This window comes from Sinohyriopsis cumingii, chromosome 16 (assembly GCF_028554795.1).
Source record: "Sinohyriopsis cumingii isolate HCF-2022 chromosome 16, ASM2855479v2, whole genome shotgun sequence".
In the NCBI taxonomy this organism is placed as follows: domain Eukaryota; kingdom Metazoa; phylum Mollusca; class Bivalvia; order Unionida; family Unionidae; genus Sinohyriopsis; species Sinohyriopsis cumingii.
In genome coordinates, this window is record NC_142976.1 from 54,665,563 (window position 1) to 54,684,998 (window position 19,436).

Consider the following 19,436-nt stretch of genomic DNA (forward strand, 5'->3'; position numbering starts at 1 on the left):
CAGAATCCCAAAGGAGGCTGTAGGAACTTAAGTACTATTTAAAGCAGCATTTAACAAGGTCACATGATATGCGCGAACCTCAAACGTGCAGATTGCTAAGTGGTCGGCAAGATCGAGTAAAGCGACACGATTGGCAAACAAAGTGCACTCAGCTTCAACCATTGCAAATAGACTTGACAGTTTTGAGTATAATTACATCTGATTTTGATGCGTACATCAGTATTAATATTTATTAATGCCCGCCTTTAAATTAGATAAAAGTATTCATATAAATTGAGGCCTGGTATTTTTTAAATATTCGTATTTAGATCTTTTTATATGTTTAGTGATTCAGTTGTGGAAACAGTCACACCTCTGATCAATACAATCTTCCCAACGGACACATGTAAATACTTTCAAACGTTTAACACAGATCTCGGTACGTCATTTAAGTATACAAGCAGTTTCAAGTAAAAGAGTGAGGTTCTATAAAGACGTACAGACAAGCAGGCAATTATACACAAAGAGTCAAAGATAGTATAGTATTATCGAGAATAATTATTTTTCTTTAGACATGAATTTTTCGAATGTATATGTTGTTCGTTAAACTAAATATGCCTCAATCTTGATTTCAAATGAAATATCTTCTTCACATTACCTGCGCTTGGCAATCATTGCATTTCGTCGTCCCCAGGTGAGTGGCAATGTGCGTGCAAGTTTCATTTTGATTTTTTTAGAGAGTCTAGGTCCTCGAATTTCTTACAACATAACAACTTCCAAACGGTGTAGGCTCTAACCATTTTTTGTTTTAAATTCAATCAATATATCTGTTAAGCACCTTCTTAAAACAGTTGAAAATCACTTAAAGATTAGCATGCTATTTTAAGTAATGGATCATGGACGATGTATAACGGGCTTAAAATACTCAGGCAGCAGTCTTTGAATATAATAATACAATACTATTGTGAGGTTCTATGTGACTCACTGTTATGCGTTTGAGTGGGATGCTCCCAATATTTATTTGAATTACTGTGGAATTCCCACCCTGGCTCGTTTTTGTAGGAAGTGAAATTAGTGATAGAGGTAAAGCTCCGAGCCCCCAGTCAGCAATACCGACAATTAAATTAATAAGAACACCAAGGTGAAATTCAAAAAATAACAATTTAATACAAATTAAACGATATTAATTTCTCAACCAATCTGCTTCCTCTCGACCATGTGACAACCAATTTCATCACGTGATTATAGTGTGAGATGGCTTTCCCCTGTACTTGGTTTCTACTCATTTGTGTTTACTCAGCCAATTTCTTTCCTCCTTCCGGCGTTCTCCGATTCTTCCTATCCTCTTCCCCCTTTTGTCTCCCTTTCTCCTCCTCCTTATTTCTCTCTTTCTCCAGCCACGAGACTTGTTCTCCGCCTACTTCTATCCTGTTTCTCTGAGACTCGGGACTTGACTACTCGGTAGTCTGTCCCCAAAAGCTTCCTACGAAAAACACAAGGACGTTAGCATTTGTGTTAGCGATTTCGCTCACACTAAATCAACAATCAATCAATCATCAGATCAAGGTTATCTACATCTTTGGTCACGCATTCGTGCACATCGAAAAACACACAGGTTCTTATAGAAACAACGTTGCAATAAGAGCGGTATCCTACTTATCATACAGAAATCACTAAATTGCGTCACATCAATATATATATATATATATATATATATATATATATATATATATATATATATATATATATATATATATATATATATATATATATATATATATATATATATATTCATATTCTTAATCTCATTACTGTCAACAATATAACAACAATCCGACGCATTTCTGTACATTACACTCCCACAAGTGTACACAAATTTCAAATATCCATATTATTTAAATTTACACACTGCAACCATTTCCAAAGTTACAATTTAATTCAACAATTGCAAAATCTAGAATATAACATAAATAAATACATTAGTTTACCACGAAGTAACTAAATAGCGAATTAAAATATTAATTCTGACGAGCGAGCAATCTATATAATCATAGCTCATTTCTCAAGTACGCATCTAAATTAAACAATACAAAGGTAATTCTACGTACTAACGATTCTAGTAAGTAAATATACATACTGTACATAATTACAATTACGATGCCGTAACATTCTGCAACAATCGAGCAAATAACTCACTGACCTTTACGAAGCTTTCTGTCCTTGAATGTACCAAGGTTTTTCCAGCCAAATCACGAGTGGCTCCCGGAGTGAGTATTTACCAGTACGATAGCTTACAATCACTAATTCGTTATCACCACAAATGACTGTTAAATTTTGGTTTGAATTGATGGCCCCACCCTTCCTCAGTTCTGATTGGATATCAATTCTACCCTAGTCGGTCTAGCTTAACAGACGAGCCTCAGGCCATCTGTCAAAGCGGAGAGATTTACAATAGCATCGAGGGTCCTTTGTTCTTAGAACAAAGCTTCAAACATCTACATGCGAGTTTTAACACCTAACGGGGCGGTGGTTGTACAAACACAAAACGTCACAACAGTGCAGGGTCGACATACTCATTGCGCTAACCCATTCCTTTGTTCCTGACTTACATAATCGCGGGCAGGCAAACGTGGCAAGTATGAAGATGTATTTATAGGATGTCCAAACAATGTGATTATCAGACAATTTTATATTATTTTATACAAACAAATGCTCTTCATCGACTTAAAATACGTCAATGAACTGTGAATATTTAAACAATTACAATTTTACTAATACCAACCAAATTTACAGTGAATTTGCAGTTTAACATGATCTTTGATACAATGCATGATAAAGCTCGATTTTGATAGTTTGCCCATTTACTGCCCGTATGTTACTTAGTATACTCAGATCCTGCAAGCAGTTAACATATTAACCTAGGGAGCACCATCTAAATACATTGATGAAATACAGATTGATTACTAAGTGAACTTGTAGATGGAGAAACAGATGCAATTATGGCGCTGGCAATTTCATATCACGAATATAAAAAGAACGCAAGCAAATAATTAGTGAAATGTAAAATATCAATGCATCATGTAATTTGTACCTTGAATGTATTATTTTTTAATTCATGTCTTTATTTTGTATACTTTGTTTGGCTGCGTCAATGTATCGTAGTATAATCTAACTTTGTTGTACTGTAATTTCTCTTAAGTTACAAGGTTTTTGTTTCGTCCAAGCCTTATGCTTTTATAAGACAAATTTTGTTGAGATACCTATCTCCTATTACCACATGTCCAGGACGGATCAACTGCTAACTTCATCAAAACAGATCTTGAGGGTTTCAGTATTGTTTCCTGCTTGGCTTGATATGGTGTCGTAACCAAAGTACGGAAACTCGAGTGCATGATGATATGCGAAACGGATGCTGCCTATTAACTTAACGAAATAAGATGTCCCTTGCAAGAGTAATTCGCACATGTCAACGATCACAAGAGTAAAGTACAATATAAACAGAGACTTTTATTGTAAAAGTATACATATTATCTTGTGTATAAACACCCACACCGATATTTGTCTTTCTTTCTGTGTCTCTCGTCCAGCTGGCCAAAAGAGAGATCGCAAGTTTGAAACTCTTGGCATCCCAATGTTTTTATTTTTCGTTTTACTTCAGTTTTAATTTTATCTTCAAACTCTCTCTTAAACTCGTGCATCCAAATTTTTTACATTTTTATTTTTAATTTTTAATTTCTTTTTTTTTTTGTTTAAACTTCTTTTTTGTACCCCCGTCCAAGGACTGGCGCTTAAAATAGTAAAGATTTATAACGATCCTTACCATGACCCATGACCGTTAATCTTTGAATAGATTCCTTCATACTTTCAAGATAATGGTTGTAAACGGATACACATATTACGGAAAGCAATACAAAGGGCCATCATATACATTAAGAATAAAATTAAACAAATAAAGTTTTAAAATGTACACATAGATATATAAACAGTTTGTTTACGCATCTGTTCGACCTTTTTAATTTTTATTTCATGAGTTATTTATTACGTTTTTTTAGCTTACGTAATATTTACAAAATCCAACTTTAAGAGGACACTGACTGTTGTTATGTACATGACATCTTCGCTAGCCAAGGTTCCGATAACCCTATCGACACCTTGGCTGATAGAACAGATATATCTGTGCTTTCTCCTAGCGACATCTATTGGATTTCATGTGTTGTTTCCCTTAGTATATAATTCCGGTCCTAATAAATACTGCTAGGCCTGACAAAACCACACAAAGCCTGACAAAGCCCGAAAAAGCCACACAGAGCCACACAAAGCCTCACAAAGTCATGCAAAGTCCAATTGAAAAGTGCATTTATAGTGTTAATTATATTGATGAATACATTAAATAAAACCAAAAGACTTATTTCATTTCTGGGGTTCAATCATATCATTTCATGCTACATCATTTCATATCACACAACATCATTTGGAATCTGAATTCGTCATTCCGTTTCTTGGGTTAAATCATTTCATTTCACACTACATCATTTCATTTAATACCACATCAATTAGAATCTAAATTCATCATTCGGTTTTGTTCGTTTAATCATTTCATGGACAGCCGTCGCCGCCAAAATTACATTAATCAAATGATGTAGTATGAAATCAAATGATTTAACCTTGCAAATGAAATGATAAATCCAGATTCCAAATGATGTGGTGTCACAAGAAATGATTTAACGGAATGATGATATCTGCTTATAAATGACGTGCTATTAAATGAAATGGTGTAGTCTAAAATGAAATGATTTAACTCAACAAATGAAATCATGAATTTAAATTCCAAATGATCTGGCATTAAATACAATGATTTTAACAACAAAAGGGATTGATGGATTCTGAATCCAAATGACGTATTATTAAATGAAATTACGTAGTCTGAAATGAAATGATTTAACTCAACAAATGAAATGATGAATTCAGATTCAAAATGATGTGGTATTAAATAAAATGATTTAAAGAACAAAACGGACTGATGAAATCTGCATCCAAATGACGTATTATTAAATGAAATTATGTTGTCTAAAATGAAATGATTTAACCCAAAAAATGAAATGATGTATTCATAGTCCAAATGATCTGGCATTAGTTAAAATGGTCTGAAGAACAGAATGGAATGATCAACTCATATTCCAAATGGCGTGGTATTAAATGAAATGTATGGAAAGTAAACGGTCTGACTCGAAACAGCATTACAATTTAAGGTCAATATGTAAATCATCTAGCGTAAATCCAAACAAACACAGCGGGGCGCTCTTAGCCAGACTGATAATCGGCAGGCGTATTTACAGCATTCGGCTGAGACGTTTGCAGACGACATTTAACAGCTAAGGCTAGTGTTTCTTCTCATTTGATATGAACAAGAACTATGTTTTCCAATCAGCATAAAGTGTCTATCCACCTTAATGAATGTGTGTGTATTTTTTTTAAACTCTGCCTTGTACTGCGCGAGTTTTCAAGGCTTCAACTCAGCTTGATCTAACAGCTAAGGAGATTAAATCTTCATCTTATTTGATCAATAGTAATTATCATGTTTAATGACCTAACGTAACATACACACTAAACCAACAGTTTGTTGACCGCCACTTTTTGTATGTCTCATGTTACCGGCCATACGTACATAGGCATTATTCGTCCAAGTTCTATATGTAACATTTCTTCGTTTTTCCTCCATTTAATTTAGTTTGCATTGACATATTACTCGGGTTTTTCTTTTAGATTTCGTCTGGGAGATCGAATACAATTTTACTAGAAATCATGATTCGCAACTTTTAGTGCATTTGAAAAACCAAACTCTCCTTTCCAAACGTATTGAAAATAGGTGTGTGTGTGTGTGTGTGTGTGTGTGTGTCCTTAGTTACATATTTTGAAAGAATTATACATGAACAATAAACATATGCCTCCTTTGTAGTGTTTTATGGCGAAGAAGAAGCACGGATTATGCTTGAATAAACCCAACATTTAGCAAATGATGTATGAAAATAACAAGGAAAGGCGATGGATTCTATAAGAATTTAAAATAAAAATAGCATCAACGATTTGTAAGTGATACCATGTATCAACGAGTCTCACAAAGTGATTTAAACACTACTGGCTCAAAAAGAATTTACATGAATTCAAGATTAGGTAATTTCTTATTGTCTCCTCTACTGCTGAGTTTTGAAACCCTATTATATTTAGCAATAACAAGTTTTCAGATTAGTCACAATGCATGCATGTAAAATAGGATGTAAAATAGGATGTAAAATAGGATCCATTTTCATTTTTGGACCAACTAGAGATCGTTATGAGATTATTAGTAAAGCCCATGCGGATATGACAATCCAGTCAGCCATAGGAAGATTTTCAAGCCACATTGGATGTCAGATCAGCAACATTTTGATTTAATACCAGCTAAACACAATAGGAAGTCTTTTGGTGACAACCCCATATTAGAGTCAAAAATGAAACCATTTTTAATTAGGACCAACTAGACAGTATAAGACGTGCTCTTGCGAAAATTCCATGATGACGACTTCTCTTTTTTGAGCAGTAGCAATATCTTAAAGATGGCCACTTTAATCACCATATTGCATGTCCGATCACCACCATTTTTATTTAGGTCCAACAACGCTATGAGATGATTCTATTTGTAAATTGTCATGGCAATCTTCCAAGTAGCCTAGGAGGAGTAGAAATAAAACTCTTGTACTAATAAACGGACGGACAAATGATGGACGACAGGTAACAGAATATTCCAAAAGCTACCAGCAGGGCATTATATATATATATATATATATATATATATATATATATATATATATATATATATATATATATATATATATATATATATATATATATATATATATATAAACGCTGTTGCAATCCACGTTAAGCGACATGATTAAATTGTTACGAAGACTACTACATTAAATAAACAAATAAATAAATAAAACCTTATATTGGGGACAGAGCGAACGTGAAGGAGCTTTATTGAAATTGCTTTTAACAGTAGGTATATATCCTGTTTATGTTTTTGCTACAAAGAAAGGAGGTCAGAATTACTGATTCATTTAATGGGGCATATTAAGGCAGCATTTTCGAACCGTGAACTCCTCCCACTTTAAAATGTATACAAGAAAGAATAAAGGAGGGGTATTGTTTACCATCATTCCACCCCACCACCATTTCCCAACATAACTTTGCCATTCTTGAGTACTGAAAATTAACACTGAGGAGCCTTGGATTCCTGAATAATGAAGATGTTGGTCATCCATCTTATGCAGAAACCACATGTTACTAGCGTGGATAGAGTGAACGTTACCAGAATGAATAGAGTGAGGGAGTTAGAGTCGGTGCCTCTCTCCTCCTTGAGCGTGAAACAACTGGTACGTTTCCACGAGTAAGTTTTATTTGTATTTAAATGTTAAAATTATACTATCAAAACTTTTAATTTGCTGGAGTTTTGGGAGGTTTCGTCGACTTGGCCCCCGCTTGGAGTTGCATTCCATAGACTACTTGTTTACTCCGCCTCTGAAGAAATAGTAACAAAAAATATTTTGATAGATCTGCATCAGGTTATCTGTACTGATTGCGAGAAGGGAGCAACTTAGCGTAATCCATAGTTTTATCCTTTTCTTCTGAGGGAATGAATGCTATATAGTATACATTATTTATCTGCCAACTTAAAGCAACGATAAGATCCTAAATGAGGTTGGAAGTGTCTCAGGTGTGCGTGTCACCCACCCACCCATTTTACTAGCAAATTGTAGATTCTTTTTCCACACCTTTAGGTGGATTCACAACAAGTGGAAAAGTAATTACATGTACACACAAAGTCAGATTAGCACACATCAGTGAGAAATTTATTATTGCAGCTCACTGCTTTATCATAAATTTGCAAGCATCTCATTACCCTCAATCATCTCCACATGAAATATTTACAATTGCTGCGGTCATATATCGGGTAATCTGGTCATATTCCGACCACTGATGGCGTTGACATGAGATCGACAGTTTCATTATTGAAGCCGACTAACGTGTAAAGAAAAATGATACGGGAAGCAGTCAATCGGGCTTCTAGCAACAAGTTTCACTATTCAAAAGGCATATAATTTGAGTTCTTACTGAAAAGTGATTTTATTATGACTATATACGCAGGGTGTAAATCCGAACGTGTTGCGGCTTATTCCGACCTCTGATATGTGTAATTCCGACCACCATATATTTACCGTACATATACAAGTTTCATCTATAAAAAACAAAGATTTGGTTATATTGACAGATTTAAAAGCTTTAATTTTTTTATATTTTTACAGATAGAAATATAGCAGATAAATAGCGATATTTGTTGTACAGATAATTGTGGATGTTGTGAAAGAGATAATTGTGGAGAGAAGTAACATTTTATTTTTATTTAGATTTATACCTTTAATTTTGTAATTTTTGTTTATAATTACATATTTATTCATGGCTTTTTTCTTCTTCAAAGTTCAATACAAACTAATTATAATTCTACATTTTCTTTAAGCTTGTGTTCTTGGTCGGAATTGCCATTTCATGATAAAGAACCTGGGGTACATCCGATCACTATACAGAACATTGCATACTATTGCTATTTGTCATAAAACTGGTGCAGTGTTTCCTTTTTTAGCGAGACAAAGCATTATTTTAAAGCCACGATAACATAATTACTATGTTCTTGAAAGCTATGCAAATCTTGGATGATTGATGCCTGACTAGAGTCCTGAATAAAATTGTTGTTTCTGAACTCGCGCGGAGGAGAGAATACTGGAGCGATTACGTCATTTTGTCACACGATGACCTTGTTCTCTAGAAACATCTTTACTAATTTGCATAGGTATGTGCACAAATAAAAACAAAGAACACAGCAAGTAATTTGCATATCTTTGCTGTAAACAACAGGACGTATATCCATGGTCGGAATTACCCTCCTGGTCGGAATATGACAATGTTACCCTAAACATGTAAACCTTGCAGGCCGTTCATATAAAGATACGCATTTCATCTCCTCTGTCAGTCTAATCGTGAAAGGCAGTCACCAAAGAATTGAATCCATTTTGTATTACTCTAAGTTAACGTAAACCAATTTACGCATTTCATTTCCGTGTGAATTTGTAAACGTGAGGTTTAATAGGCTTATGCCTCAATCGCAATTAGGATTATGAAAATACGAAACTCTCCAGCGACACCTTAGAGAAAATAATAACGCACATGCGCAAGAGCGCTCCGACTGGCAGTTAACAATGCTCAGACTTTGAGGACTACAGCGTATACGTAGTCAGATATTTGAGAGGAAATAACTGGCAGTTAACAATATTAAGTCGTTAAGGTCCACGACATATACTGTATACTGTACATTATAAAAGTATAAGTAGTTAACGCTAAAGGCCTTAACCGTGTTAACAGAGTTTGCATCGACAGCTACAGTAATGTAGCGATCGGGTAGTTTTATGTTCCTGTCGGCCTGTTTTAGCATGGGATTCCAAAATATTTCGTAGAATATGGATTGCAAGATAATGAAAGTTCCCATTTAGTTTACTTTCAGCACGATATCTATTGTATACAAAATCGTGATAATTTCACAAGGCGTGCTGTAAATATTATTATAGCTCCTTCTCATCGAATCAAAATGTGGTAGCTACTTCTATTAATAATAATTTTTTATTTACTGTTCAAAGTAGAAAAAAAGAAAACTAAAAAGAACACGATATTATGGGTAACAAAGTAACCTTTGATATTTTGTCTCAAAATAATCCAAATTTTACTCAGAATTAAGAGATCACATTATTGAGTTAAATAATCATTATGATACTGCATGTGTATATTATAACTTGGACAATGATCTCTCAGGACATATATTCACATTTCTGTTGCATGTGTGTATTAGAACTTGGACAATGATCCAGGTCTCAGGACATATATTCACATTTCTGTTGCATGTGTATATTATAACTTGGACAATGATCTCAGGTCATATATTCACATTTCTGTTGCATGTGTGTATTATATCTTGGACAATGATCCAGGTCTCAGGACATATATTCACATTTCTGTTAGTAATCCAAAGGCTACAAAATTAAGTATGAGCTGAATAAAGTTTGAGTTAAATGTGTCAGAACGTAACATTTTACTCGAAGACACAAATGAAGGAAAACTAATCCAATAAAACTGACAAAACTTTATGTATTTTCTTATAGCTGTGAATCCTTTATAAAGCCAGGATACAGACAAAGCACTTTCTTGTAGGAATTCATCTAATTTTCCACACACACCAACCCGATGAAATTCACAAAACGTTTGGGAAGTAGAAATCCTTTTATGGAATGTCCTGTTACAAACACCAAATATATATATATATATATATATATATATATATATATATATATATATATATATATATATATATATATATATATATATATATATATATATATATATATCCATTTCAAGTTGGAATACTTTCAAGAAAGAATTTTGTTTTTAGAAAGAATATGAAAGACTATTTATATTCTTTCTACAAGAAGAGACACGAAGATCAATTGGAGAGGAATTAAGAAATATTTAATTTTCATTTACGAAACATATAATTCATCAGTTATCAAAGTGATTGAATCTAAGTTTTAGAAAGACAAAGAAAATAACAGTTCATTTATTTAAGAAGGCGGTATATGGAATGTTTAAAAATGAGATCTTGCCTTAAACTGGTTGAAGATGGAGAATGACCATCTTAAAACCATTGTAAATTGAAAACTAGAATTATATAAGTAAGATATTATAGGCTGGACTGACCGTCTAAGTATTTGCCTAGTTTGAAAATCAGAATTTAATAAGTAAGATGGTGCCTACTTTAGAGGGTGAATGGCAATCCAAACATGTGTGTAATTTGGAAATTAGAATTATATAAGTAAAATGCTGCCTAATTTAACAAATTAGATGGATTTCGAACTGTCCTAATAGAAATTGCAGAAATCAACATCATCCTCATCAAAATTTAAATTCATTTAAACATGCAAACCTAGTTGATCTTCATTCTCTTCTTCCATTAATCAGCGATTAAAACCTTGCTGATGGTGAATGAGAAGTCTTGGAACAGTTTAAAACATTTGCTGAAGGTACATACTTTATAAAAAGGAGCACAATTTATAATAAAATGTGTGGACAGTAATGACAACCCCCAGCATATGACGGCTGTTATTCCTTTGGAGAGATACTGTCCATTCTTTTTGAGAGCAATACACTTTTCTTACATTTATTTGGAATTTTCTTTCAACAATCTTGCATCATCAAGGGAGAGAATCGACAAAAGTACTGACAAAATATGGAAACTTTTCTCCCTTTTAAACGTCGTATAAAATTGTTTCAACTTATAATGCTAACAGGCTGAAATTTTATACTTGATGGTGTAATGCATCTAGGGTATGCTTTATTTGTGTTAACGTTTCCATTTTGTAGATTGATTAGGTTCTTGTGATTACTTGCTCGATTATGGAAAGTTGGTGTTGGGGGGGGGGGGTTTCAGCCGAGTGGTTTGCCGATTTATTGGGGCAAACGTTATTGTGTGCAGTATTGATGGGCTTTCGTGACGGCATGGTTTGGTTTTGTACTTGAGAGCAGTTCGGAGCCGGATAAATGTCCATGGGGCCAGGTGGTTCCTATAAATATTAAGTGTGTTGATTCATTGTGTATCTCTATGTTAACTATTTATGATAGAGACTGATATTTTGTACAGCGGAATAATTGAGAAGCGATTGTTCCAGTATCTGGGGACACCCTTTATTGTTGCTGTGAAGGTAAATATGGTGGAGTGATACAGGTGAAGTCCGGCTGAAGATCGTGGAACGAATGGTGCTGGGTTGGAGTAGGAAATAGCTCCTTGTATTGGTTGTTTGAGTTGTGTTGTGCATTTTCATGGTGTGAGGTGCTGGCATTACGTTACGGAATTCGAAAAGGGAGAATCCGTGGTTATTCGGTTGTGACACTTGTGGTCATTCGTTGATTGGAAGGAAGTTGTTTGTGGTCTTGGCACGATATTAGAACTGTCAGTAGACAATAGTTGTAGTCGAGAAGTCCTTGGAACTAAAGGGAAAACAAGTACCTTCTAGCTGAATTCACGTGAGTGTTGGATTCGTTCGGTAAAGAGACCGCTTTGCGTATTACAGTATTAATATTAATATTGTTAATTAACAATATTTCAAGCATGAATCAAACTGAATTTACGGAGAGATTGAATATCGGTAAAAAGATTTATAACCTTTATCAGTCAATATTTTATATTTATGAAATGCAATAATCCTTAGATTTAGAAAAAGCAGTCAATATTTCGGCGCTCAACATAATCCACTATGGGAGGCCCCGAGTGGCCGAGTGTTTTAAATCGCTCTACGTTACGGATCACTGCAATCTCACCTCTGTCCGCACCGGTTCGAGTCTCGGATTCAGCCAATGTGAGAAAGCTTGCCAGTAGCTTCTCGTAGGTCGGTGGTTCTTTCAGGGGTTTTCCCAGGTTCTTCCTCCACCATTAATACTGGCCGCCATGTATAGCCTATCGTGTGCTGAAAAATGGCGTTAAACCCAACAACATCAACAACAACAACAACAACAACATCCACTATGTTACACTTTTCATGGCGACCAAAATACATCCACTATGATACACTATGCTTGGCGCTCAACATATATCCACGACGCTACTCAAGTTTTCCTCTAATCGTTGGTTTTTAAAATAACGTTTGCCCTGAAAGTGGCTACATTAAGTGTTGTAATTTGTTTTGGTTGTATTGGATAGTTGTCGGGTAGGAAAGTGGTGTAATATTTACTTTGACGTGTTTTGAAATGGAGATAGCTCGATCTATTTTCTATTAGCTCATGAATTTGTAGGTAAATACCTGAGAAAGGATTGCATCAAGAAATCCTATGCAGGAAGACATAGTGACAAAGACGATATCATCCAGAGACAATTTGACAAAGACGATATCCTGCAAAGACGACATAATGACAAATGTTCATTCATAGCCAGATATCAGTAGTTTCCAGGTTCTATGAAATATTTTAAAAGAAGGTCGTTTCCGGAATGAGCCCCCAATTTATTGTTACGACTCTTTGGTCGTAAACTAAGCAGCAGGAAAAAGTAAAAGCCAAATAGTTTTGTAAGACTTAACTAATAAGCATCTTCTCAAAGTCAAAAAAAAAACGAAAATTGAAGGCGAACTTACATTATCATGAATTAAATGCAAAATAATCCAACAATTATATCACAAGTGACAAAGAATAGAGGGTTCTGAATGAGTTCACGTCTTGAACATGCTGATATATCGACAGCCTTGAGTGTACTGAAGTGCCAACAGTCTTTATATGTCACAATGACATTGCCCAAAATGTCTTCGCATGCATTCATAATAACCACATAATATTCCTACGCCAAACAGTGGTATAGGACAGCAATTCCAATTGTTCTAATAAACAAATAATTCCTCTCAAACTAAAATATAAACACAATAATAAATACTTCTGCAGACTGAACATAACAAAAGAATGAAAAGAGAAATTAGGAATCATAATTCAATTCTCTCTTTATATACATCTCCACGACTCTAAGTGCAATGACACATTTCGCGATTCATCTCACGTGACATATTTCACAACACATCCCTACCTGACATATGTCGCTCTGCTCAACCTGCCAGTCATAAAATCACTCCAAACTGCAAATGACTTCATTATCTAGGCTGAGGTTAATACACGTCGACAACTTAGTTATAACTGTATTTAAAAATAAAATCTGAAGTCATGTACCAAATGTTAAACGCACAATATAGATACACATGCACTTATGGATACGTGTTCTGTAGCAGATAATACGTGTGTCGTGAAATTTTTCTGATCGTAGATAAGTACGGTAGAAACGAGATTTATTTTAATCGGAAATCAATACATTTCTTTTGGACATAACAAATGATGTACTGATAAATGAGTTGAGTATCTATGATTAAACTAAATGCAGGATACTATCATCATCTCCATTTAACCGATGAGTTCAATGTTCGTGCAGACCATGCTTATATTTATGTTTGGATGTGCTTGTATGCGTGTGTACATGTGTGCATGTCTGTAAAAATCCTTGTTACAAATACTTCTGGCTCGACGATCTGCTCCGTCTTCATAGCCGGACAGGATGCAGTACGCATGGCTTGGAACGGATGGAACAGGAAAAAGTGTAGGTGTCAAAATTGGGATGACATTTGATTTCTGTTACGTTCACCATCACACTGAAAGAAAACTAGTTCAATTTCAATTAGCTAAAATATAACATAAATGGCCATTATGAATTTTTGGATTTAGAAAGGGATCTATATGTCACGGTTGATTTTGGATATCGCTCTTCAGTAATATGTTTCTGATATAACAGCAACGTTTTAGAAAACCTGTGTGGGTTGTTCCTGAGAGTCATCAAACAAAACGATATCGGTGAATTCAGGACGACGTTAGAATGTTTTTTTAAATAGACCTTGTAGTAAGAGTTATGCACAGGTTAATTTGAAACTGTTTTCTACAAAGCTTACAGATGTGCTAGCTGAATATATTTACCTATTGTATGTTATGATGGCTCTACCACTTCCAGTTCTATAGTAGACACACATATGACCAAAGTACTGTATTTAAATTTGTATTTACCCCGATGGCTAAAAGCTTTACCATAATATTGAAAGACTCTTTAAACATCAAATCAAAAGGAAACAATTCAATAGTATGCACGCTCACGTGCTTTGCTGCATGAAGTCTCTTGATTCCTCATTACGATTCAATGCAACATTGACTTTAACATATCACAAACAGATTTTAAATTCTCAACATCTCATTGATGAAAGAAGTGACGAAAGAATTCCATAATATTATTTCCTTTGATATAAGAAGTCTCTATATTTGATATTGATATAAGAAGTCTCTATATTTGATATTGATATAACAAGTCTCTATATTTGATATTGATATAACAAGTCTCTATATTTGATATTGATATAACAAATCTCTATATTTGATATAACAAGTCTCTATATTAGATATAACAAGTCTCTATATTTGATATAACAAGTCTCTATATTTGATATTGAGATACACGATTTTTCTCTGTTGAGTGTAGCTCTGTACCTATAAAGGCATTTTTGTACAAAGGGTCTTTCTGTATGCAACACAATGCTCACATTTCATATTAAATAGTTTATTTACAGTTAATGATTCTTAAGATGATCTTTTAATGTATCCTTTCTTTCATTACGATTTCAAACGTAATACAAAACGTTGAAATTTCTCTTTCTCTTCGAAGATGCATATTCGATACGTAATGTTATATTAGACTGTCATATAAAATAGGAACCGGTTGACTGTCCAGTTGAGTTGTGGGTGTTAGGGAGATTCCTGCTGATTTAATTATGAATGTGACTCCTGTGGTTATCCATACACTTTCTGGAATCAACGGCTTCGCCAAAATAATTAGACGGTAAATATTTTTCATCTCAGGTCATACATTACATAGTTGGCTCTACATTCTAATTTCTAAGTGATAGCTAGGCGAACTCGTTCAGCCGAACTTCGGAACAATTTGATCTCGGGCATATGCTATCAAATCGGCAGCACTGTCTGTTATGAAAACAGACATTATTGAAAAATATAGACCTGATGTGTTAATGATATAAACTGATAAGCGTATAAACTTGCTCCTCTAGAACAATCGTAATGGGAGATAAACATTGTATTTCCATTTCAGTTTTTTTTTTTTGTGAAACTTACGTGCATTAAAGCTAACTAGTGCTGAGTTAGTACAAACTGTGAAAAATGCATTCTACAGTTTTAATGCATCTAACGCCATTGGTTGTCAGTTAGGAAGGAACAACAAGCGTTGCCTCATTTATATTTGTGCTTCCTAAACAGCAACAAACTCAACCCCCGCTCCAAACATTTTCGTGGTACTTAAGTTCGAGGATTTTCCCGTCACAGTTAGCATAATTAAAGATATTTAATTCGTGGATTAACCTCAACAAGAGCCACCCTTTCGAAATAAAAATTGAAAAGAACGTAAGTTTGCTGATAATAGGCATCGGTGACGTCGAAAGGTAAAATCAATAGTATCACCTGTACAAGCACAAATCATCTGTCATGATCAACCGCTAATACAGAGCATCAAAAGGGAGCCGACGCAGCCAAGAACTCTAAGCTGATTTCCTATTAAACTAGCTGTGTATACTTGTTTGTTTACAACAAATTCCACAGTTTCATTATCAGTACTTTCTAACATTGTCTTAAGTGTTTTAAAATTATACTTTTGTCTTTTGTTTGGATAATGTCATCATTGCACATGCAAACCAATGCGAACTGGTCGCTGGTGTCAATATTTGATGTGTTCAGTCCACAAAGTACGAGGATCCTAACAAAATCGAAAGACAATGGAATCACCACAATATTTAAACCTAAATAATGAAACGATACTGAAAGTGAAAATATCCATTCTATGTAGCAACCAAGTACTGTCCGTTGGTGAATTGGTACAATGGTTCGAGCCAGCACAACAATCCTATGCATACAGATTAACATCCACTGTCAGTCACTCTTATAATGGCTTTGAGCCATCAAATCTACTGGGCAGCATCGGGATGGTGATTGCTCAATGAAATTTTGTATGTGACACATTGACTATAGGACAAAATGACAAATTATATCAGAAAATATTTTGCAAAAGAATATACGGGAACTTTTCCAAGAATAACATCAGACTAGAGTATGTTAATAATTTATAGACTATTTAAATGTAAAATTTTATTTTATTGCCGGTAGAGGGAAGTGAAACGGAATATACAGGATTGGAAATTGTTGTAAAATCGGAGACAGCTTCATTAATTCTTCAGACACATACCATAATTAGAATTTTTTTTTTTTTGTTAAGCACATTGATAATTGATGTACTAACTAAGCTTTATTCTTAATTTCGTTGGAAAGAGCCGTACCAGCTTAATGTTTTATTCAAGCTAATAGAAGGCATTGCTGTATTTAAAAACAAATTATATTTGATAAGTGACAAAAGACGCTAGGCCGTACACACAATGGAAACTTTTCTCATATAATCATCTATCTCCCTTTACCCTGTATCAAGCGTCCTGTATTCCGATATCATTAAATATAGTTCTAAATTTTGTAACATTATTTGGATAAATGGATATCTGAAAATGAAATATACAAAAGTTGGCCAGCACATATTTACCATACAGCAAAGGCCGTCAATGTTTATTACATCGTTATCGAAAAACAATAACATGTGATCGGTTCTTGTGTTTACATTCCATCCCGTCGTGTTCGTGCCAGCAAGAGTACAGCGATCGATATATTATTTGCCAATCTTGTGCTTAATATGCATTTATATATATATATATATATATATATATATATATATATATATATATATATATATATATATATATATATATATATATATATATATATATATATATATATATATATATATATATATATAATCAACTAGGGGATATTTGACAATCGACAGGAATTGTAAATTGATCCCAATAAAAATACAGTGAGCTTTAAAATTCACATGCAACATGTTACACACTGGCCCCAAAAGCACACCATTTATGATTTTTGTTGAGAGAAGGTGAATGAAAGAATTTGTCCTTATTTTGCTCTTTGTGATCTTGATGTTAAGGCTGTTTCTCCGACATTTCTAGCTTATTTGTTTTTGTATCAGCAGTCTGTATTCAAAGTTAGGAGCTCTCGTGTGGTTTCTTACTGAAGTTATTTTACACAACAATTTTACCTTGTTAATTAACAGCGACTTAGGTCTTGGACCTTGGCCGTTCACCTCAGAATCAACATATTTCTTCCAAGTCACACCTGGAAGCTATCAACGATATTTGGTCAATCCAAGCTGAATTGAACGAATCTTGCTGTTAGAAAACCGTTGTTAAATTAATTAATATTAACGGTTAAATTAAGGTCACCATGGTCTTCTATCTTTCGATCCCAACATTTGTTTATAGGTGTCTTTCTTACCTGATGTGCCAGCGATCTACATTGAACGGTCAGGGTACTCAGTAGAAAGCAACAAAGTTATTGCGCAGTATCTTTCCTTGTTATATTCACTCTGATTTTAACCTATCATTGTTCGACCCCAAAATCAACATGTATTTTCCTACCCTATGTGGAAGACATGCACAATATTTGATTAAGTTAAGTGTTTTCGAAACACTGTTGTGAAGAAACCATGTCCTTCTTTAACAAAGTGACCCTGACTTTTGACCATTTATCAATGAAATCAATAAATATCATTTTACGTCACGTAAAAAATATCACCGTGGTTGATCAATCTATGTTGTTATGAACTTTATCCTAAGGAAACACTTTATCGTATTCCATTTAATGAGACTTTGACATTTCTCATGTGAACCGAAATTGATTTTTTTTATGGTTTATGTAGAAGTCACCAACACAGTTTTGTCAAGGTATGTTTCTGGAACTAAATATATTTTTAGGAACAGTGTATTTTCTTTCAGTCACTTTGACATTGAAATTTCAAATTTGCCCAAAACGCATACGCGTCTTTTTATATACTCAAAGTGCAAACCATCAGTAAGCTCGATCAACGTACGTGATCTAGATCTTGTCTTAAATTATGGCGTGGAAGCCAGTTATCTTATTTCAGTTATAGTAACCACAACATTTGAGCATTACACACTAACCCAAATAAACAATCCAGAGGATTCTTTTTGGCTTCCATCCATATAACGTGGTCAAAGCTATTGATCTAATTCTCAAGTTATTGATTACAATAGAAAATGAACAGACGGACAAAGAACAACTGTACACTCAGGCTAGGTACGCAGGGGTTATGAAAGAAACGATTTGGTATACCATTTTCTTATAGAAAAAGTTAAAGGACATTTTATGCGAATATATCGTGAAAATCCATAACAGAAAGCAACTATTTGGGTATTACGGTGTTTCTTAACATACGAAGAGAAGAACATTACTAATTGTGTTGATAATGTCTCGTTTTTTTCCGTTTTTTGTTGTCTTAGTCGACATTTGCATATTGGCAGAAACTATGCTACTTATTATGAAAAACGCTTAGCATCATGTAAAGTTCATGTAACTTTTGTGTTTTGTACAGTAAAAATGTACTGGATGTCATGTAGTCGATTATGATCTGATTTAGTGCAAGTAGAATAGATAGGTTTCAACTTCCTTGTTTATCCATGCTTGATGGCGGACGTACTGACACATTAAAGAAGGTTTCGAAAAGCATGATATTTGCAACCGTGACAGCAGCTTTAAGTGTTGCATATAAAACATAATCAATACTATTCTTTTTTTCTGCTGACATTTATTTATAAGATAAAATAGAA

The 19,436-nt window shown here is 34.1% G+C and overlaps 1 long non-coding RNA gene across 1 annotated transcript; it reads right to left on the bottom strand.

The window, feature by feature from the left end:
- Positions 1-1,121: 1,121 nt before the first annotated feature.
- LOC149780441 (uncharacterized) lies at positions 1,122-2,523 on the bottom strand. Its single transcript, XR_016414894.1, has 2 exons — positions 2,180-2,523; positions 1,122-1,462 (listed from the first exon to the last, which is right to left on the bottom strand). It is a non-coding gene; the product is annotated as an uncharacterized LOC149780441 (long non-coding RNA).
- Positions 2,524-19,436: the final 16,913 nt, after the last annotated feature.